This window comes from Fistularia commersonii, chromosome 23 (genome assembly GCF_037954325.1).
Source record: "Fistularia commersonii isolate RoL2024-O1a breed Wild chromosome 23, RoL_Fcom_v1.0, whole genome shotgun sequence".
NCBI classification, from domain to species: Eukaryota; Metazoa; Chordata; class Actinopteri; order Syngnathiformes; family Fistulariidae; genus Fistularia; species Fistularia commersonii.
The window spans coordinates 4,737,378-4,758,882 of record NC_141306.1 but is presented as its reverse complement, the minus strand read 5'-3'; the positions used below and the strand labels follow the sequence as shown (position 1 = coordinate 4,758,882).

The 21,505-nt window shown below is 44.0% G+C and overlaps 1 protein-coding gene across 1 annotated transcript in view; it reads right to left on the bottom strand.

The window, feature by feature from the left end:
* The window catches only part of LOC147220725 (junction plakoglobin a-like), a 112,086-nt gene extending 93,300 nt beyond the window's left edge, over window positions 1-18,786 (bottom strand). The window contains exon 1 of the mRNA XM_086170536.1: window positions 18,575-18,786. The gene's annotated coding sequence lies outside the window, so the exon portion shown is untranslated. The remainder of the gene's footprint in view (window positions 1-18,574) is intronic.
* Between the last annotated feature and the right edge of the window lie 2,719 nt (window positions 18,787-21,505).

The window sequence follows — 21,505 nt, the reverse complement described above, 5'->3', positions numbered from 1 at the left end:
GAACGTGCCGTCAGAGCCAGCGAAAAAAAAAAAGACCCTAACAACCCTAACAACATCAGCTTGACACCTCGCTCCTGCGTTTCCAACCAAAGCCTACGGCCATCGCGGATGCCTGGGTGAAACATTACACCTCTCATTTATACTGTATATATACATTTTTCATGAAGGGAACTTGAATGTGTGGACAGAGAGGAGGGATGGCTTTGCAGTTTGCAGCACACAGGTGTGTGTTTTCTTTTTTTTCCAGCCTGATTTGTGAGTATGTGAGTGTGTGTGTCTGTGTGTGTGTGTGTGTGCTTGCGTCTGCGGTTGCTTGTGAGCACCGAGGCCGATTGAAGAGGCGAAAGGGCTTAGCCCCGAGACGGAAACGATAAGAGCAAAGCCGAGGAGAAAAAAAAAACAAACTAGAAACTAGAAAAAGAGGGAGGTAACCGGGGATGTAGGAGAAGTCTGAGTGATGGAGAAAGGAAGAGAGATTATTCACCGTGTGTGTGTGTGTGTGTGTTTGTGTGTTAAGTCTGGTAACTAACAACACATTATCATGCAGGCTTCTGACTGGTGTTTAGCTTTGCTGCCCTCAGCCTTACACACACAAGCGCGCACACACACACACACCTGCAGCTCCAACCTGCTGGGTTCACCATGGCAACAAGCAAGAGTTACCACGCTCCGTTATTTGGGGACGATTCTCTCGGCAGAGAGCTCACAGATCGATACGAAACTTCGGTCAGTTAAGCGAAGTCGCGGGTTTGATTCCCGGGGAGTCGGAGCTGACGCGGTATTTACAGCACCTTTTCAGGCCGGAGCGTCTCTCGGATTCGCTGCCGGCTGTGCAGACGTTGCTATTAATGCTGCTCGCTCTGATGATCCCGGAGACCGAGGCGTTTATACTTTGCAGAAGGAGGACGTGACGCTGGAGGGAAGCCAGACCTCATCAGCTGAGAAGAATTGGATTTTCTCTACTTATCGGAGAGGTGATAAAAAGGCTGCTTCTCTTTTCTCTTCCAGAATATATTCTTTTTTTTTTTTTGTTTCTCTTTTTTCACACGACCATGCCGCCGGTTAATGTTTTTGCACGAAAGAAAATTTCTCTGTATCAATATTGATTTTTACGATTTTTATCTGTGAATTGAACGCATTTCATTCTTCACACTTTGATAAAGTGCATATATTTAAAGAAGACAGTCCAAAATTAGGCAGAAAATTTGAAGGTGACTATTTCTGACAATTGTGAAGAAAACTTTTCCAAATGTATATAAATATGTTTGTGAGTGTGTGTGTCTGCATGAATACATGTATATACATGTATCTATATATATATGTACATATATGTACATACATACTTTATATATGTATATATATACATACATATACCGTGACTTCCGGACTATTGGGCACACCTCAATATAAGCCGCACGGGCTAGCCGATCGCTATCTTGGGCTTCCTCCTGCGCCCTAAAACCCTCAAAGTTGTAAAACCCTCAAAGTATATATATATATATAAACATATATACATACATACATACATACATATATATATGTATATATATATATGTATATATACACATACGCGCTCAATAGTCCGGAAATGACAGTGTATATATATATATATTTTCAATGCGTTTTTTAATCACCGTCCCTTTTATTGTTATTTTTGTTTCTTTTACCTCTTTTTATAAACATCAGTACGTGTTTCAAGTGAGGTGTCTTAAATAAAATGTATTGTTATTATTATTATCATAGTGGTGGTGAGACCAGCTGTATGGTCTAGAAATACTGACGATGAAAAAAAAAACAGGAGGCGGAATTGGAGGTTGCAAATATGCAGATGTCAAGGCTCTCTTTGGGAGTGACCGGGAATAGGAGACCTATTCCTGATGATGGATAGGATCAGGAATGAGTCCATCAGAGGAACATCACGTTAGATGTTTTGGAGAGAAGGTCAGAGAAGCCAGACTGAGATGTTTGGGTCATGTACAGAGGAGGGAGAGTGAATATATTGGTGGACGGATGCTGGAATTGGAGCTGCCGGGCAGGAGGTTTAGAGGAAGACCAAAGAGAAGAATTATGGACGTCGTGAGAGAGGACGTGTATATTTGTACGTCTCTACCGGCGGTTCTGTGACCGACTGGCAACCGATCCAGGGTGAACCCCGCCTCTCAACCGGTGCCGGCTGGGATGGGCTCCGGCCCCCCGACATACGAACGAATGAATGAATCACAATACAAGGAGTTGTTACTAGGAGTTATTTTAGAAAAATCCGGTCACTTTTTGTGCCTCGTGGACAGAATAAATATACATCTGGGAGCCGTGCAGACCGGGTCCACCGCAAAGAATCATTCACTGGCGAAGTCACATTCCCAAGGACAGTCGCAGACTGAAACCAGATGGAAATCCTCCAGGATATTCATTTCAACGGCAACCTGTCCACAGAGTGCAGCTCCATCATCTTACCGTGTTCTCCACTTGCCAGCAAAAGGAAATCAGCTGTATTATCTCTAATATCGCCTCCGCTGCTCGTAGATCATAACTCAGATCCCCCTTCACTGGGGTGTGTAAATAGTCGCGGGGTAAAAATCCGTGTGAACGATAGCCTTGATGGAGCATCCAGCTCCAATGTAAATATAATGAAGAGGTAGAGGATAGCAGGCAGAAACCCGGGAGCAACGCCTCACATAAATCTGTGCTGAAATGTAAATGTTGAAAGAGAAAAAATAAATGTGTGTGCATGGACGTATGTGCATGTGTGTGTGTGTGTGTGTGTGTGTATGCTTTGCATACCTCTGATGTTGCTCTGTTTCAACTGACCTCAATCCTCAGCTGGACCCTGAGGTGCTATCACTCATGCACAGAGACACACACACACACACACACACACATTTACTTAAAGCGGCAGCGGCATGTGCATGCATTGGTGCCAGGGAGCGCGACGTCCGGCGTTCACAGTCCAGAGGATCGCGGGCGGGCCGACGCAGAGCCGACGCGGTCGGCTCATTAGAGAGCCGAGCGTGACTCCGTCTGAACCCGGCGATGGAGCTGCGACGCTTTAACTCCGTTTTCACCACAAACCGCAGGACGGTTCAAAATCTGAACCGCTTGACGTTCAAGTAATACTCCGACATCCCGGCACATTTCAGCCTTTCCGATCTCGCCTGTCGGAGGGAGAATCGCAGCCGATAAACGTCCTGACGGGGAACGTGCGCGGCGAGCCGGGTCGTGTGGGGGGCGGGGATCGAAATATAGCAGCGAGGGCGCCGCGTCATTTTAATGGCACGACGTTCAAGCGGATCAGAAGCCGCCTTTGCTGTCGGCCTGTGCGGCCGTCAGACGGCCCGGGCTATTAATAGCGGCCGCCGCAATGTTTGCGTGATCTGATGTGCTTCTAGATCAATCCTCGGTCAAGTCAGCGTTATGTGCCACACAGATTAGTGTATATATAGTCCTTCAGAAACACAATAACCACGGTCACAATCCAAAATAACAATATTTTAATTCACATGGCTACATTTACAGGACTGTCTCAGAAAATTAGAATATTGTGATAAAGTTCTTTATCTTATGTAATGCAATTAAAAAAATATATATTTTTTTTTTCATGATATTCTAATATCTTGAGATAGGATTTTTGAGTTTTCTTAAGATGTAAGGCACAATCATCAATATTAAAATAATAAAAGGCTTGCAATATTTCAGTAGATTTGTAATGAATTCAAAATGTGTAAAATTTGTTTTTGTAAAAAAACAAAAATTTTGTCAAATTTTGAAAAAAAAATTACTTTTTCATGATATTCTAATATTTTGAGATAGGATTTGAGTTTTCTTAAGATGTAAGCCATAATCAGCAATATTGAAATAATATAAGGCTTGCAATATTTCAGTAGATTTGTAATGTTTTTGTAAAAAAAAAAAAAGTTGTAAAATTTTGAAAAAAAAAACAAAAATTACTTTTTCATGATATTCTAATATTTTGAGAAAGGATTTTTGAGTTTTCTTAAGATGTAAGCCATAACCAGCAATATTAAAACAATAAAAGGCTTGCAATATTTCAGTAGATTTGTAATAAGTTCAGAAAGTATGACATTTTTGTTTTTGTAATTGCATTACAGAAGATAAAGAACTTTAATCTCAATATTCTAATTTTCTGAGACAGTCCTGTATACTGGGATAATCCTAATGTCTTCATTTCATTAGTGCTTATTTTGACTATACATATTTTCAGGTTTAACAAATCAGCTTTTCAATTGGGCTGTTTGTTCACGTGTGCAGTAGCAACGCTAAGCATTCACATGACCCTGTTGTGAAATTATTTAGTCACATTTTAATTGAATAAAACCTCTACTATTTGAAAATGTTATCCCATGATGCACTCTCTATCCTCCCACTCTTCCTCTCGTATCCCTCCATCACTGCGTGATCATAACCTCATATCATCTCCCGAGTCGGATGTCATTTTGCAGGGGTTGAGGCGTGATCGCCCGCAGCGGTCTTGCCAGGCGCCCATTTCTTTTATGAATATGAAAGCTATAATCATACCATGTCAGCCACTACGATGTAACTGTAAGCGCTACTGTTATTAGTGGCGGGAGATCATTTTATTTGCGCGTGTCCTCGCTCGCCCTGTCTTTGCTTCCGACTGGTCAAGGCAGAAGGCCGCCAATCTCCAGATCTGCTCCACATGGAAACTGTCATCAACTGTGTTGTGATTTGGTGCATAGGAATAAAAATCGGATTTGACTTGATGTTTTTTTGCCTTAGAAAAAAAAAAAGGTGGCACTTGTGCATTGTGCTTGTGTATGGCTCAGCCAACGAGATGCACTGGGCAACATTTACATTGTGAAATTGTTCTCATTAGTTTGAATTTGTTTTGGAGAGGACAATAACATCAGAGGGAAATGCAAATTGGGCTGCGAGGGAAATTAGTATTTGTCAAAGTGCGAAGAAAAAAAAAAAAAACAGTTTGACGAAGAAGACTGCAAGCTAAAAATACAGCTGTGCAAACCGGGCGAGTTTAAGCTCGCGGTGCAAAGCGGAGTATTTTACCCTTAAGAGAACCTCCCAGGGCGGGGAGACGGGTGGCCACAGATCTGAAGTAGACCCGTGCAGTTACTGTTCACTTAGCTGTCCGGTGCTTCAGCGCAAACGCAAACATGAATCATCTCCCGCGTCCTGCAGCCCCGGTGCACAAACAAGGCGCCGCCAAAATTAGACGAAGATGTGACAGAATACACTGTTAAGTCTTTGAGCTACAGTCAAGGGTTATTGTAGTGTTTTTTTTTTAAACTGAAACTCCTCAATGTACGATAGTAACCTAATATCTTCTCCCGAGTCATTTCGCAGGTTCCCTTGAGGCATCCTTGCCAAGTGTCTTCAATTTTTATTTCTTTCCTAAGAAAAAAAAAAAAGCTATTATTGTATCATGTCAGCTAGAACCATGTATCTGTTATCATTAGCAGTGCATCATTTGTTCCTGTCCCTGCCGACCCTGCAACCCCCTCTGTCTCCATCACAATCTTGTTTTCTCTCTCTGTCTCGCTCTCTCCCTTTATATCCCAAACCGGTCGAGGCAGAAGGTCGCCCAAGGTTTCCAAGGTTACCTGCACCGGGAAAAGGTAGTTTTTGCTCGCTCATGAGCGAACGCTGGCTTTCTGTAAATTATTTTATATAGAAACTGTCATCACACTCAAAATAGATAAAATCTGAGTTGAAAAATAACGTTCACAACTTATAAATAACATTGCACTCATTAGTATATTATGAACCAACACAAACGTGGGGGCTATGAAGGTTTATAATACTACAATAATTATATAATCAAAGTTTAAATCCTAGTTGGGATTCGATGATATTTGAAGTTTTGGGGGGAGTTGTTCATTTTCCCCTGATTTTTGAAGTTAAAAACACACAGGAGTAACTTAAACAGTTGGGGCGGGAGGGGGAGGTCAAAGGTCACGGATAGATGAATATATGATGTAAAAATATGTAACAAATGTGAGAAATCACCGAAAAACTGCAAGAAATTACCTTGAAATTGAAGAGAAATCCCCTTGGTGGATAAACACACACACACACACACACACACACACACACCGACATACACACACAGAAAACACTATCCATATGTCATTAAAAGAGTGTTTTCCTGACACATAAATTACTGCTCCCCCCACCCGACCCCCACACACACACACTCTCTCTCTCCAACAAACACACATTTATTTCACAGATAAGCGCTGCCTATATTTCATTCTAAATGGTAGTTTCACCGGAGACCTAAAACTTTAACACACACACACACACACACAAGCGCGTACACACTCACGGACACACTTTAGTGTCTCTTATCACGGTTGAGGCAGCCTGTTAATCAGTGTGTGTCCTCTCGGGTTTGGCAGAGCCGCCCACAGTATCTGGCTCCGTGGGATTTTGCAGTCTTGCCAAAATTCAAAATTGGCATCTTCCTCACCTAAAATTCATCCTTGTGTTCTTCGTTGTGATTTAAAAAAGAAAAAAAAAAAAATAAAAGCTCAAACTACGATTCAGTTGTTTGGAGGATTCCACCGCTTACATTCATCTCGTACTATTTTGGGATTTCCTACGAAGGCCATCTTACGTAAAATCCGAAAAAAAAAATTGATTATAGTTTAACTGTTGAAGAATGTAATAAAGAAAATCACTTCTTTTGTTCCCCTAATTTAACAAATGAAAACAATTCTTTAAATCAGTACTTTGACTATAATGGAAAAATTCCACGCTTAATTTGTCCAGTTAGAAAATAAATGAAGTGTTTTGCTTTTTGTTTTTTTTTTCAAAAAGCAAATCATCACCTGAGAGAGAAATCATCCAGAAAATAACAAATGAAAAAAATAAATAAATAGCAAAACAAGACCAAAAAATATAATGGCGGGCAGCTTAAGCAATAAATAAACAGCTAACATAAACGAATAAATCAATGACTTACTAGCTAAATGAATGGGTGTCACAATTGTGCGTCTGCATATGCAGCCCTGTGATTGGCCGGTCCGTCGGCAAACCCCGCCCTACCCATGCTGGGATTGGAGATAGACGAGCGTTAATGCTAGGTGGACGGAAGCATACAAAAAAAAATTAAAAATCAGCCTCGCGGTGTGTTTCGTGTCGGTTCGTCAGAAGGTCGGCGGTTCGATTTCCGCCTCCTCCCGCACTTTAAGTTGTCATCGTTTTCTCCAGCGCTCATATCAATAAAACCAGTTTTTAAACATTCACAACCCGATGTTGTGTTGGTAACACGAGGAGCGGCGAGGAGCAGCAAACACCTCGGACAGTTCACCGGAAAAGGTCAAACGGCGACAATGAGCCCGTCGCCGATCAGCTCTTAGCGTTGACGGCTCTGCCGCATCACTCGAACCGCAGCCGAGTGTTTCTTGAGTGGATGCGCGTTCCGATCTCTCCGGCCTTTTCATTCGAGGGCGGCGGAAAGGTTTTATCTTTATTTAACAGGGAAAAAAAGCCATCCGTCGCATTCAGATATTCTCTTTTTTTTCTATTTTAAAAACACTATTCATAGTCTTGCGGCCAGACGAGTTTCCTAAAAGACCATTGATAACATCGTCACTACATCCTCGAAGATACTCACCTGAGGAAGCCGATCCGCTGGCCCTCGGGGCCGAACCTCTTTTGTGGGGGAAGCCGTGGTCGACCCATAAATAGATGTGTTATTAAGCCCTAATAAAGACAACAGTAAGCAGCCGGTGGCTGCTGCCAGCAGGAAACCAAATACTGGATTGGGTTTTAGCTCTTGTCGGGAAAAAGACGTCTCAAGACAATTTGTTCCCCAATAAGTGTATTTTTACATCGCGGCCTCACAGTAATTTAATATCTATTATCAGCCGGCTGAGAGGAAGACAGGAGGTGATAATATAAGTCTATTACCCAACTTATTTAATACATGTATTGGTATCTAAAGGGCCTCTTGGATTTTGAGTGGTTTTCAACCATTAGCGCCGCGCTCCCCGCCGTATGCACTCGAGAGCGCTTCTTTAGCGAGCGTCTCCCATCTGCCCCCCCGCTTTCATAACGCAAGATGTGCGCCCGCCAGCTGTGGAAGAGATAAAACCGCGATGCATCGTGTTTTTATCCCAACAAGGCGTGCAGGGTTTCCTCAAAAAAAATGTATCCCCCCCCAATAATTTGATTGCAGAGCTTAAATTATTGCCGCCACCCCTTTTTTTTCCCCAACAAAAAGGCACTTAGAGGCTCAAAAAGTGATAACAGGCATTATTTTTATGTCATTTCACTGAAAAGGACACTATTCTTTCAAAGTTAATGTTTTGTGGGAGCGCATTTGTTAGCATTACCGCCACCCAGCAGGTTCTCCAGACCGGAATGAGAAGGAAATGGTTGCATGTCTCAAAATGTTGCATGAAAGAGTGATGGCAGCATGTTGTGTGAATGAGACGGTGAAAAATAAAATGCATTATTGTTATCATTATTATTATTAAGAATATATTATTGTTATTATTATCAATATTATTAAAATTATAAGTATGAATTTATTGTTGTTATTATCAATTATTATTATCAGCATCATTATGAATAAGCATATATTCTTATTATTGTTATTATTTTTATTATTATTATTGTAAATAAGAATATGACCCTTAGTATAAGATAAGAAGAATAGATGAATGAATGAATGTTTTATGCCGGCTTATCCTCCAACCCCTGAACAAATTTTCCCTCAATTTTGCATTTATTAGCAAGAATGTGCTTCACTTGACAGTTAAATAAATATGTGTATTATTCTGTTGTGGATTTTTTCGGAGGCTTCTTTAAGAACATTTTGTGAATAGACAAAGAATGGTCAGAATCTGGTCTTTGGATGTTTATTTTGAGGCCCCAAAACATACAAGTCCTGCAGAGCACAGCGTAGTCAGAAGGAGAGTAAAAAGAACACGAGGCCGGACAGTTTTTTTTTTTTAAACATAGAGGAGGTGCCGTCTTGGAGGTCAAAGTCCTATCGGTTTTGAGGTGAGCTTGTGTGCACGACATAAAGAAGAACAAATTGTGTCGAAGACAGATAGTTGATTAAGCAAGGACAACTTGTTCGGCGAGGCCGAGTATATGCTACGATTTTGACTTATCGGCCAGTTTCACATGCTGGGTACTTTTCCACTGAGAACAGGATATTTTCTATAGCGTAGACGTAGTTTCAGGTAATAAGCATAGTTACACACAGAACAGTAAGTTAAAGAGTTACTTATTCTCACAATTCTTATAGTCATTCATTTATATCGGTGGTCTGAGTCAGTTTAAAACGTCGGCTTTCTCTCCGTTTCCTCTCATTCGCAATTTTTTTTTTCTTTCTTTCTTCCCATGTGCTTGCAGCAACCCGTCAAAAGGCAGAAAACTGGATAAACGGGAGCTAAAGAGACGTTCAGATTCAAAGCAAGGTCGAAGAGAAGCGAGCGCCGGCGATACACACAGACACACTCGGATCCTTGAAAGGTTTAGGAGTGGCAACCACTACAACCACTGCATTGATTTTCATGACAGCAAGTAAAATATCCTGCAGCGTCTCCTTGTCCTCTGCGAGGAATAAGCCGCTCTGTCAGAGCCACTGGTGTCATGTCTAGTTTACACATCTAAACACCCTCAGAAGAAATAGAAAACCTCTTTTCTCTTCTTTTTTTTTTTTTTTTTTAAAGATTTGGTCACGACGGCCCTAAAAACTTCCCCTCTTTCAGTTTACTCTCCTTGACAGCCCCGGCGTCCGTCTTATTATTTCTTCCGCGGCATAATAGGGATGGATGAGTCCCGGGCGCTGCCTGCAGGGCCGGCAAGAGGGGCTCCCGCTAGAGTAATGTGCATTTTCTCTCCAATAAATATATATATCAATACATTAACAGCAGAATCGCAGCTCTGCCAGGAGCTCACTGAAATGACAACCTCGCTTTTCCATCAGCCTGCGTCCTAAAGGTCTCATCTCCACGGCGACGAGGACACGCCTTCCACCACGACGGGGTAAAAGTGTACACTATGTCTACATGTCATGGCGCCCGACGATGCGCCTGCTAGAAGGCGGGGAGCCTCCAGGGTTCTCGGTTTCTTCTAACAATCCAAGAGCACGGAGGAGGTTCATTGGAGACCCTAATTGTGAATTCGTGAGTAAATATTGTGGTGATACGTGATGATGAATGAACAAGTGATCTCTTTAAATGAGCGCGGGAATGACTGTGTCTCTATATGATGCGTGAATGAGAGGATGAATAGCTATGGCTCTATATGTCATGTGATTGAGCGAGCGAATGACTGTGTGTCTATATGAAGACTCAATGAGAGAGTGAACAATTGTATGTCTCTTTATTTGGCCCCGTGATCGACCGGCGACCGCTGCAAGGCGAACCCCGCCTCTCGCCCGATGATAGCCGGGACGGGCTCCACCCCTCGGGGACGGAGAGTCCGGGAAAAGCAGCGTTCATGATAAACAAATGCATGATGAAGTTCAGCCTGTAGCATCGAACTGTAAGAACCTGCAAACTATTGCTAACGGAGAACCTCACTGTTGATACAAATCTGTTCAAACTCAATCTAGATTCCCATAAAAAAGTAAAAATGATTAAAAAAAAAAACAGGGATTTTGCCGCAGCAGCCCGAAATTTGCCGGCTCAGACTGAGCGCTCCCTTCGTCCCTGCGGTTCAGCGATTCTTACCGCGCATGTTGACATTGAGATGTTTCAGGGCGGTCGGGAGTCGCGGTGACTCGTCCCAGCAGCCCCACCGGTGCGAGTCCTGTACTTTTCTTCATCTGTCAAATCGCCCCTTTCTTTGCGCATGTGCATGCACTGGTGTGTGTGTGTGTGTGTGTGTGCGCGTGTGTGTGTGTGTGTGTGACCTCGCTCCGTCCCTTGACTTCCGCTGCCCGAGGCGGTCGGTGCAACCAGGAAATCTATAAATAAGAGAGTGTTCTTGGACAGCTTGTCTTGCTGAATAATAGTGATGTTGGACAGCTTAATAGCAGTATATTTCTACTTTGCGACCAAAAAAAAAAGAAAAACTTCACCGCCGTAAGTGGAGCCGCAGATAATCAACGATCTGGCGGCAGTTTACGATGTAAAAACTTGACCCTGTGAGGTGCCGCGGAAACTGAAGCCTCCACGCTGTGAAGGTCGACATTAGCGGGCCGTCGACCTAAACAGACAGGATTTGATTCAAATCCCCTGCATTTGATCAAACTTCTAAAAGATTACTAGTGGCACCATGCACACACACACACGCACGCACACACACACACACACACACACACACACACACACATACACATACACACACACACACACAATTATTTAGCAGAATTTCCAGACTATTCTTTTTTCACACGTTTTGAACACTGCCGCATAAACAATGATGAAGTGAATTTATGGATATTTTGGGAGCTAACAAGCTTCACGTCGCCAAAACATTTAGCCTGGTCACATCGGACGAATGAAATTACCGTGAAATTCTGATGATGTTCAATTTTGACACTGAAGAAAACGACTTTAACGGTTTTAGCACGCAGGAGGAAGACCAAAACAGCGATCGGCCGGCGTAGGATAAAGCTGGAATAGAAAATGGATGGATGGTTGGACTCTTCCTGGTGTTTATTTATTATTAATCTTCTTCATCAGCCGTGTTATAGGTACCGTTCAAAAAAAAGGTACTGGTATTCAATTTAAGGAAGCAACATTTACCAAATAGCAAGAGCTAAATGCATAATAGCCACGGATTAAAACAGTGTAGCTGAATTGTTTTCCTTTCAGGGAGCCGTTTTGACCGTCCTGTCGCCAAAGACAAGGTCCTTAAGCGCCACGCTTCCCTTATCGAAAGAGAGCCGTGTGCACAACTGTATTTTGTGTTCACTTCATTTGCATCGCTATCAGATCCTTTACTATAGATGTTACTCGGACTAAATTAAAACACAAATCTGTGTCTCCACAGGGGGAGAGCCGATTCCGGAAAAAGCACATACCTCACGTCCGTCGCTGTGAATAAATCCCTGATAAGAGACTGTACTTACAGCCGCGACAGAACAATAAACCTCGACGGCGAACTTTAGACTTCCCGCTTATGAAACCCGCGACCACTTTTCTTTCGCGCCGTCTTGCCGAATCCAAGCCAAACAAATCTTTTTAAAAAATGGATGGGAACTCGTACAGGAAAATAACAAGCCTGTGTTTTTCCCGATGCATCTCCGGAGCTTCGTCCTCCGATGCCCTTCATCGGAACGAAGAGTCCCGTGAACTGGGTAGCATCATTAAAATGTGTTTTCACTTCCACGCTGCTTACTGTGCCGTCTCTGTTCGGGCGGGGGAATGTCCGATCTGCACGCTAACCGAACGGCGTTATCGCATATCTGATTCAGGCCAGATTTACTTTCAAATTCGAAAAAAGGATAAAAAAAGATCTGGTAAGAAATGGACGGTAATGAAGTTCCGGAGGAGGACTCGGTTGTGCGGTTGGTCAGAGCTTCCCAGGAGGTTTGGATTTCCAGGGGCGGCATATCAACCGACAATGTTTCTTCCGAACGCAGACCGGCGAGGTCGTTCGTATACCTTTCAAGCCGGTCTTGAAACATGCACCTGATTGGTCATGGCTGGATGACGTCGCCGCCTGGACGGAACCGCTCCACAGCTGGTTTCTGCGCTTTCGGCGGGGTTGTTTCAACCCCCGGCAGAAATCGACCCTTGCATTTACCCGACTCCAAAAGAACTGAACCGAGACGGGAAACCGAGCGAGTTAAATTAAACCCGACTTAATAAGTCAAGTGTGAACGCCTCCATAATCTCTCCTTGCTGCAGATGATGCTCAAACATATAATAATCCATCCGGTGTTTGCTTGTCGGCCGACCCTGAATGAGAAGCGTCCCGGGTTCAATTCTCTTTGGCAATTAATCTTTATCGTCGGTGCGTTTCCAGACCGAGACCGAAGGCCAGGTGGAGGTGATAAACACACACACAAACAAAGACCAACCAGAAACTGCAGAGTGAGCAGGACTAACAAACAAACCCTCTCACAGAACCGCAACGCCACGTTGACAAGCTTACGAATCATAATTAATTAACCGGCAGAATGTGAGCGACGTAATGCTATCCAAGTGGAGCGCCGTCTCAAGAGGGACGGCCGGAGATCCTTTCCGATACCAGGACTCGACCCGCGTCATCCATTTCAAAAACAACGTCGGAGTGCATAACCTGCGCCGGTGCATCACGAGGAAGGCGGACGAAGAGTTCTCAGAACTACCTAGCTTGAATGAAATTAAAGCTACTCCCCCTCCTCCAGGGAGGAACTTTTAGTTTCGCATTCCCACGGGAAGCTCAAAAACAAACCCGACAACACGACACAACGTGGAGAGCGAAGCTGCCGCAGCATTCGTCTTCTCCTTGATGGATAACCATCCACGATTAGATGGGTTTTTATTTTCTCCCCGCACTTTCGCCGTTTGAAGAGCCCCGTTGTTAGCTAGCGCTGTTCTTATTTAGGAGAAAATGTCGCCGTTCCGCTGCGAGCCTCGGAAACCCCTGTGCGGCGTAGCAGGCCGGAAGATCTCGGACCTCTTCGTCACTTCCTGAATCGCAAGCAAACACCCGACCAGCGACCAGAACGTGTTTTTAATAATGGCACCAGTCAAGCTAACAATAATGGCCGTGGCTAACCAATCACCAGGCACTTGAGTTCCAACAGAAGCGTAAAGAATCCCGTAAAGAGCGGGGAGCTAAAATGGTTCTAGGGACTGAGGTCCGCACTTCCTGGTCCAAATGTAAAGGTTGTAGGAGCTGCAACAGTAACGTGTTGCCGGGGCAACGGCTACTGATTCCACCTCCGGAGAACACGTTACCGACTCGGAATTTGACGTCCGACTGAAGGACAAGTGAGTGTCGATTCCACACTGACTTTCTTTCCGAGTGTGTTCTCACTTAGGACTCGACTTAACCCCTTCCAACGGAGCGGGGAGAAAATGGAATGTGTGTTTCGGAGAGATGAGAAACCGTACGGACGGGAGATTCTACGCTGAAACACTCCAAAGCCTTTTAAGCGTTTTTCTTATTCATATGATTCGTTCCAGGATTAAACTGTTGAAAACACACACAATAAATGAAAGAATCTCTTTTGTTTCTTCGCTTGGATGGAATCTGCCTCTTGATTTTTGTTTCTGAAATGCTTTTTCTTTTCGTAACTTGTTAACTGGGTTATTTGCGCGGCAGGAGAACATCCTGGAGCGAAAACAATTTGTTCTGCGCTTGGTTTTTGAAGCGAAGATCACGGAGCAAAAAGTGGCGAAATATAAACGATGAAAAGGACGAGACGATTTGAGATTTGTTTTGAGTTGATAAGTTGTTATATTTAATGGGGATTCGGTGTGAGGGGGGGGCAGATGAATCGATAAATGAATCGTTTGAAAAAATTAATCCTTTTCAGAAGTGACTGTTTGATGCGGCCCAGGAAGAAAAACAAGATAAACACAATTCCAATGGGAAGCGCCGTCCTGTCCACACACACACACACACACACACACACACACACACACACACACACACACACACACACACACACACACACACACACACACGGCCAGTAGTATACCATTCATTCATTACCTTTCTGCTCATCTTGCACTCATGGGGACAGGAGAAGCCAATCACAGCTGTCATTGGCTGAGAGGTGGGGTTCCCCCTCGGCCAATCACAGGGCCTCTTATAGAGACAGACAACATAAAGCATATGTGTCAAACTATGCCTCAACTGCAGAGGCGGAGACGCTCACCTGCCTCAACTTTCAACACCCCCCCTAAATATGGCAAAAACGAAAAACAGGTTGTGCAAACAGGCTCTCTCAACGCAGGTGGGAGGCAGTGTGTGTGTGTGTGTGTGTGTGTGTGTGTGTGTGCATGTGTGTGTTACTGCGGGTGTAAAGGGTAAAGCTGTGTGTCATCTGTGCCGAGACGGCGTGGCTGTAATGAGACCAGTGACTAACTCAGACTAGTGAGCATCACAGAGCAGCAAACTGAGCTTTAACACATTTTTCAGCTTTTAATGCAGTTTCATTTTTGTATTTTTTTTTTTCTTCTTGCTACTACAGAACATTTTTTTATTTTTCTTTGAAGGAAATGATTTTTCAGGGGCTGCTGTTTGCCTGCAGAAAAATGTTTTCACTTGAATTTACTCTGGGAAAATTGCAGACAGAGCCACGAGATTTTGGCTTTTTTTTTTTTTTTTTTTTTCCACTTCATTTATTTGACGATTAATGTTGTTTTATAGGCGATAACTGTTAGACTTTGTTAGTTATGGGTTCAATATGTGCAGTTAATTTCAATTAGTTTTCAATAAATGTCAAATTTTGGCCCCACGTGTATTTGACTGACACCTATTATACAGAGACACAACCGTTCACCCTCTCATTCATACATCATGTAGAGACACACAAACAAGCATATTGTCAACGTGTGTGTGTGTGTGTGTATCTGTTGTAAATGACACACACACACTAGTTTAAGTCTATTCATGACAATTCCCTCTGATCCTGAAGGCCTCTTTCTGTCTGAACGAAAAAGCATTTCAGCCTGAACATCTGTTGAGACTGAGATGCTGCTGCAGGAACGCATGTACACACACCCGTACACACACACACACACACACACATATACAAACACAATGCGTGCTACAAAGAGAGAGGGGCAGAGAAGCCTTTCCTAGTGACAGTTCTTGATGTAGTCACGAAATGGAACCGATCTGCAGGCAGGTAGAAAGATACTCCTTTTCTGGCGACACTGCTTGACTTTTGCGTGGATGTTTTCATCCGGGAGTCTCTTCGGTTCACGGCCGCCGGGACGAACGGAAGCTCTCTTTTATTTCCTCGTGAGCGCCGAGGATTGGCTTTCTACCCTGACTTTTCAGGAGGTTTGAAGGGTCTGACAAACACGTGCGCTCCTCTGAGAGGACGCCGGTCGTCACCGCAGCGGTTTGGGTCGCTTCGTTTCACTCGCGGGCCGAAGATGTCAGTTCCGACTCTTCGGCGGCGGCACAACAACAAAAAGATCCCTGGTTAGAATCCGACCGGGAGCCTCTCTGAGACGAGTCGCCGCGTTCTCCCCGTGTTTGCGCGGGATTCCTCCCGTTTCCTCCCACGATCCAACGACATGCAGAAGGTTCAGTGGAGACAATAAATTGCAAAGAGGTGTGAATGACAGGGTGAGTGGCTCTGAGGCTAAATGTGAATGAACGAGTGACCTGGTGTTTGTCTCTATATAACGTCTGAATGAGAGGGTGAACGGTTGGGCCGATAAATGGATGTGTGAACTCGGGAGTGAATGGGTTTAGGTCTCCATATAATGTGTGAATGAATGAGTTGTGTCCTTTAACATGTGATGTTTGGACAAGAGAGTGAATTGTTGTGTTTCTATATAATGTGAGTGAATGGACGAATGTCTCTGCATGTGTGAATGAGAGGCTGAATGTTGGACGTGTGAGTGAATGAGCACCCATTCAAACGTCCGTTTACATCTCTAAATGATGCGTGAATGAATGAATGAACAGGTGTTTGTCACCATATGGTATTTGTACGGAGGAAGGTTGGGTCTCTGAAATGAAGGAGTGAACACATGCACATCTCTAGATGATGTGTGGATGAATGAGTGAATGGCTGGGTCTATAAATGGGTGAGTAATCACACGTCCATTTATGTCTCTAAAGGATGTGTAAATGAATGACTGAATGGCTCTATATGGAGGGCGAGGTTGGGATATGTGAATGAAGGAGTGAACATGTATATGTCCATATGATGAGTGGATGAATGAGTGAGTCAATTGTGAATGAATGAGTGAGCGAATGAGTGTGTGTCTCTATATGATGAGTGAATGAGAGGGTGAATGGTTGGGCCGGTAAATGGACGTGTGAATGAAGGAGCGAGCCGGAGACTCAATGACAGCCGGGATGGACTCCAACTCCACACCGGACAAACTGTCTGGATCATAGGTGTCAAACTCTGGCCCGCGGGCCACTTTTGGCCCGCAGTGTAATTATTTTTGGCCCGCAAAGCCATACTAAATAATATGTGCCGGCCCGCCGGTATTATAGCCTTCAGCGCATGTGCCGCTAATACCACAAATCCCAGAATGCTCTGCTGGTGTTTCGGCACAAAAATCACGACAGGACCCATAAACATCTTCTCCTATGATGACAGTTATCATAGCAACCTTATGCTAATACCGGTAACATACTACTCCTCTGAAAAATAGCAAAAAAGAAAGGCAGATGATCAGAGTAGATCAGTGTGTAGCAAACTGAGCTATAATCAATGTTTTCTTGATGCACTATCATCATTATTATTATTATTATTATTGCATTTTTACATTTATTATCAGCCTGTGGTAAAAAGTTAAAATTTAACTCAGAAGGTTGCAACTACAAAGAAGCACTAGATTTTTATATGATTTTTATTTAAATATTAAAATGCCATTGATGTGTTTTTTAATTTGAATTTCAATTTTACTATTAAGTTATATATTGCCTAGTGTTAACCTCTGCTTGTTCCATGTACAGCTTTTAAGCACAACTTGTTTGGGTGAAAAGGGTCACTGTTATATCTGGAAGAAGATTTTTATTCAATAAATATCAATGTTGGCCCGCGATTTTGTCCCAGTTTTTTTAAATTTTGGCCCACTGTGTATTTGAGTTTGACACCCCTGGTATACAAATGAAATGAATGAATTAACGAATGTAAAGTTTATTCATTCAAAGCATCGGTTTGGTTCCATGATTCAAACTAGAAGAGCCTTTTAGAGTTTCTGTCGTAAATCAGATTCCAGACATTTGACTGTTAGTGCTGTATTTAAAGAAGAAAAACAGAAGTTCCGCATCGGAGTTCCGAGGACCGACGCCTCAGAAGGCTCCTGCAGGAACCCTCACTCGGAGGGATCTCCTTGAGAACGTCAGGGGAGCAACAGAAAGAACATGCATCACCTGGACCTTCATCGAATGATGGAGCAGATCCACGCCGCCGTGGAAACGCTCTCACAGAGGGAGATACTGAAGAACATCAACCTGGAGCACTTTGCAGAGCAAACACAGAAGATCCAGGAGGGACAAACATCTGAGACCAAGTGGAGAAACTACAGCCACTGCCACACGGATCAACGAGGATAATGTATGTGTGTGTGTGTGTGTGTGTGTGTGTGTGTGTGTGTGTGTGTGTGTGTGTGTTTGTGGGGCGGGCACCAAGGAACACACCGCCAAAGAGGAAATACTTGAACCCACAGACCACACTGTGTCTCCAAACAAGCAAACCAAAAAAAAAAATCCACGCAAGAAAAGTAAAGCCCCCGCAGGAAGAACCACGACCCCCACGGCTGTCACTCGTGGGAGCGACGGCCGCTCCTCTTCCCCACGACCTCCACTTGCAGGGCGCCGGACCCGGATATGAAGGAAATACCTGCAGACACAAATCGCTCCCGAGCAGAGGAGGAGCCGTGCGTGGAGAATGACCACGCAGCGGAGGTCACACTTCACCCGGCTTCGCTTTGCACGCCCCGCATCCAAGAATCACGCGTGAAACGATGCTCACCTTGTTCGCTGGGCAGTAGTCTGCTTCAACTTCTCCTCCTCCGCGTTAAATCCACACCGTCTGCGCGGCTCAGGTGCAGATCCTCCCGCTGAACACGGCGTCCGTGCGCGTACTTGCGTGTGCGTGCGTGAATCCACGCAGCCGGGCGGTGGGAGGCGGGAGGGACTGCCGGCCGCGGCATCACAGAAGAGAGAGAGAGAGAAAAAAAGAGAGAGAGGAGGAAGAGACGATGAGAGAAGAGGTCTCACTCCGGCGTGGAAAAACACGCCGGAGTGAGACACGCCTTGTTTGGTCTCCACCGTGGGTTGCATGCAGATATGAATTCTCGTGGAAATCTTCTTCTGGTGGAAGAAGAACCGGATTTGAATTTCTTCGCTTGAAGACGTTTCACATGTCACGCAAGAGGTTTCTTCAGTTCAGGTGTTTCGCTGTCAAATTCAAGTCCAGTTGCCACAATAAGATTTCCACAAGAATTCAACACAACCTGGATGACTGAGAAACTTCCACAGACGTGAAGATATCAATTTGTAGTCTAAACTAATGAGAAACAAAAGTATGGTGAATGTGAGACAGTGATGTGCAGTCAGGGGAGGCAGGAGAGGCTGTGCCTCACTTGCCAATCTTGGAGAGAAAAAAATGGAAAATGAAAAATAATTAAATGCTTATAGTTATCAGTGATTTGCACCACAAACGTTACCCAGTTTTAGATTTGTTTTTTAATCAAAATTGCTTTTTTCACATTTACTATCAAATACTGAGAAGAGATGTGCAGTGAGGCAGCGGACTGTGGAGCCTCAATGTAGATTGCTCAGTGATGGCTAAATGCTGAACTAACACCTTTTTACTGTCTCTCTGTATGTCGCTATTAAAATGTTTAAACACTTTTGAACTACATCTCCAAAGTAAAGTGTTTTTTGTCAACAACTGTATGTGTGTACATGATCCGAGCGATCATAAAGTGGCTGCAAAGAGCCACTAAGTGAGGCACGCAGTTCTCCTGCCTCATGATAGGGGGCGCATGTGAGGGATTTTTAGAGTCGCAGCATCTTTGTTCCCTGAATACCGGCGTGGCTTAAACCCCAAATCCCTTCCACGCTTTGACAGAAAAAACTCAAAGCGCCGTCTAAATGTCCACGCTTACAAATATCCTCCCCAGGCGGTGCGTCCGTTACAGATTTTCACCCGTTCATGTTCGAATTCCTGTCGCGAATGAAAACAAAATGGGCGTTTACAAATGAAAGTTTCATCAACGGCAGCAGAAAAGACAACACGTTAAACGTTAAATCTGAGTCCCTGATGGGAAATGACAACCCGGAGCTCATCGGATGACATTCATTCATGCGCTCAGGTGGGTTGGAGCCTGTCCGGGATGTCACTGGGCGAGAGGCGGTGGGGTCACGTATTGTTACAGACCTCCAGACACTCTGAACAGCTCAGTTTTTAACGCTTACTGGAGATTCAACAAAAACAGCCCCCTGGGAATTAAACATCCAACTGTCGCCTGAGATTCTCACCAACACTGACCGTAGGTCCAAAACCCCGGGAGCGAACCTGACAAGGGAATCCAACCAGAGTCCTTCTTGCTGGAGGCGCTCGCCACTGTCGCACTCATGTTATTTACGCTCGGCTTTAGCGGAATGGGGAAAGAACTTGTATCTTTGAAATGCCTTAATTCGGGGAAAAGAGTCCAGATATTTTGCGGCGTGAATTCACTTCACGTTTCAATTTGCCTCCAGTAAGTCATAAAACACAATATAGATCAGCCGCGTGTTTGCAGTAATTAAGCCGAACGTTGCCCGATTAGCATTTCTTTATGAGATTCGGGATCCTGGAGGAACGGGGGCGGGAAGAATCTCACGTTGTTTTCTTTTCTTCTTCAAACCTGCCGCTTCCTACCGTTATATCACACATCATCACAGTGCCTGAATTAACTGTTCTGGACTCTTTCTATAATGGTTCCAGAAGAAAGTGTGTAATTACAGCCGCGTAACAGGAGGAAACTCTCCCCCGTGTGTGTGCGGAGGTCAGACATGCGTCCGCCGTTTCTTCCGTCTTATTATCCGCCCCATTATTATAAAGGTTACACTGCACTTTGCATTTGCAGAGAAAGCGTAAACACATTGAGTATCTGCAGTAGCTTCCAAATGGCTCGTAATCCTAGCGATCGCTATCAAACGAGTTCTCTCCTCCACCGCGGCCTGTCGGTTCGAACGCCATATCGTTACCGCGGTGACGTGATTGCGGCTCGCCGCCGGGCCAGATTGTCAATAACTGGCTCCGGGGGAAAATCAATAGGTGGCGGCAAGCGGCGGGGAGTGTTTGTTGTATTGTAAGTGCGATTAATGTATTCAGAATGATGTCATCTGGACAGCTTAGCAACAATAATCATAATAACATTAATCATCTGCAAAACTAAACTTCTACTCAGTTTAAATTTTCCATTTTTATAAATGTGCTATCTGTGTTTCAGTGATATTTATACATGATCTGCTGGCAGAAGTGCTAATACACTCACAAAGTTTACCCAGGGTGCATTTTGAATGACAGGTGCCGACTCTCACCGCAAAATTTCCTTGTGTCTGCACAATGACAATTAAAAATCTCGATTCTTGATTCTTGACGCACAGCTGTGGCACCGGGGGAGTGGAGGAGGGGGAGGAGAGCTGGGGTTTGTGAAGGAAGGAATAAAGGAATAAAGAGGAGAGATATGTTTGGGCGGGGATCGCACTTAGTCCCCCAAACTGACCCCCCCCCCAAAAAAAAACAAAGAAATGAATGTATGTATGTATATTATATTATGTTTGTATTATGTATGTATGTATGTATGTATATTCAAATCTTTGTACTTTTTAAGACCTTAAAACACTTTATAGCCTTGACTTTGACACTTTATAGTTTGATTTGTATTTCTTATTCTACCTCCTTCCTACT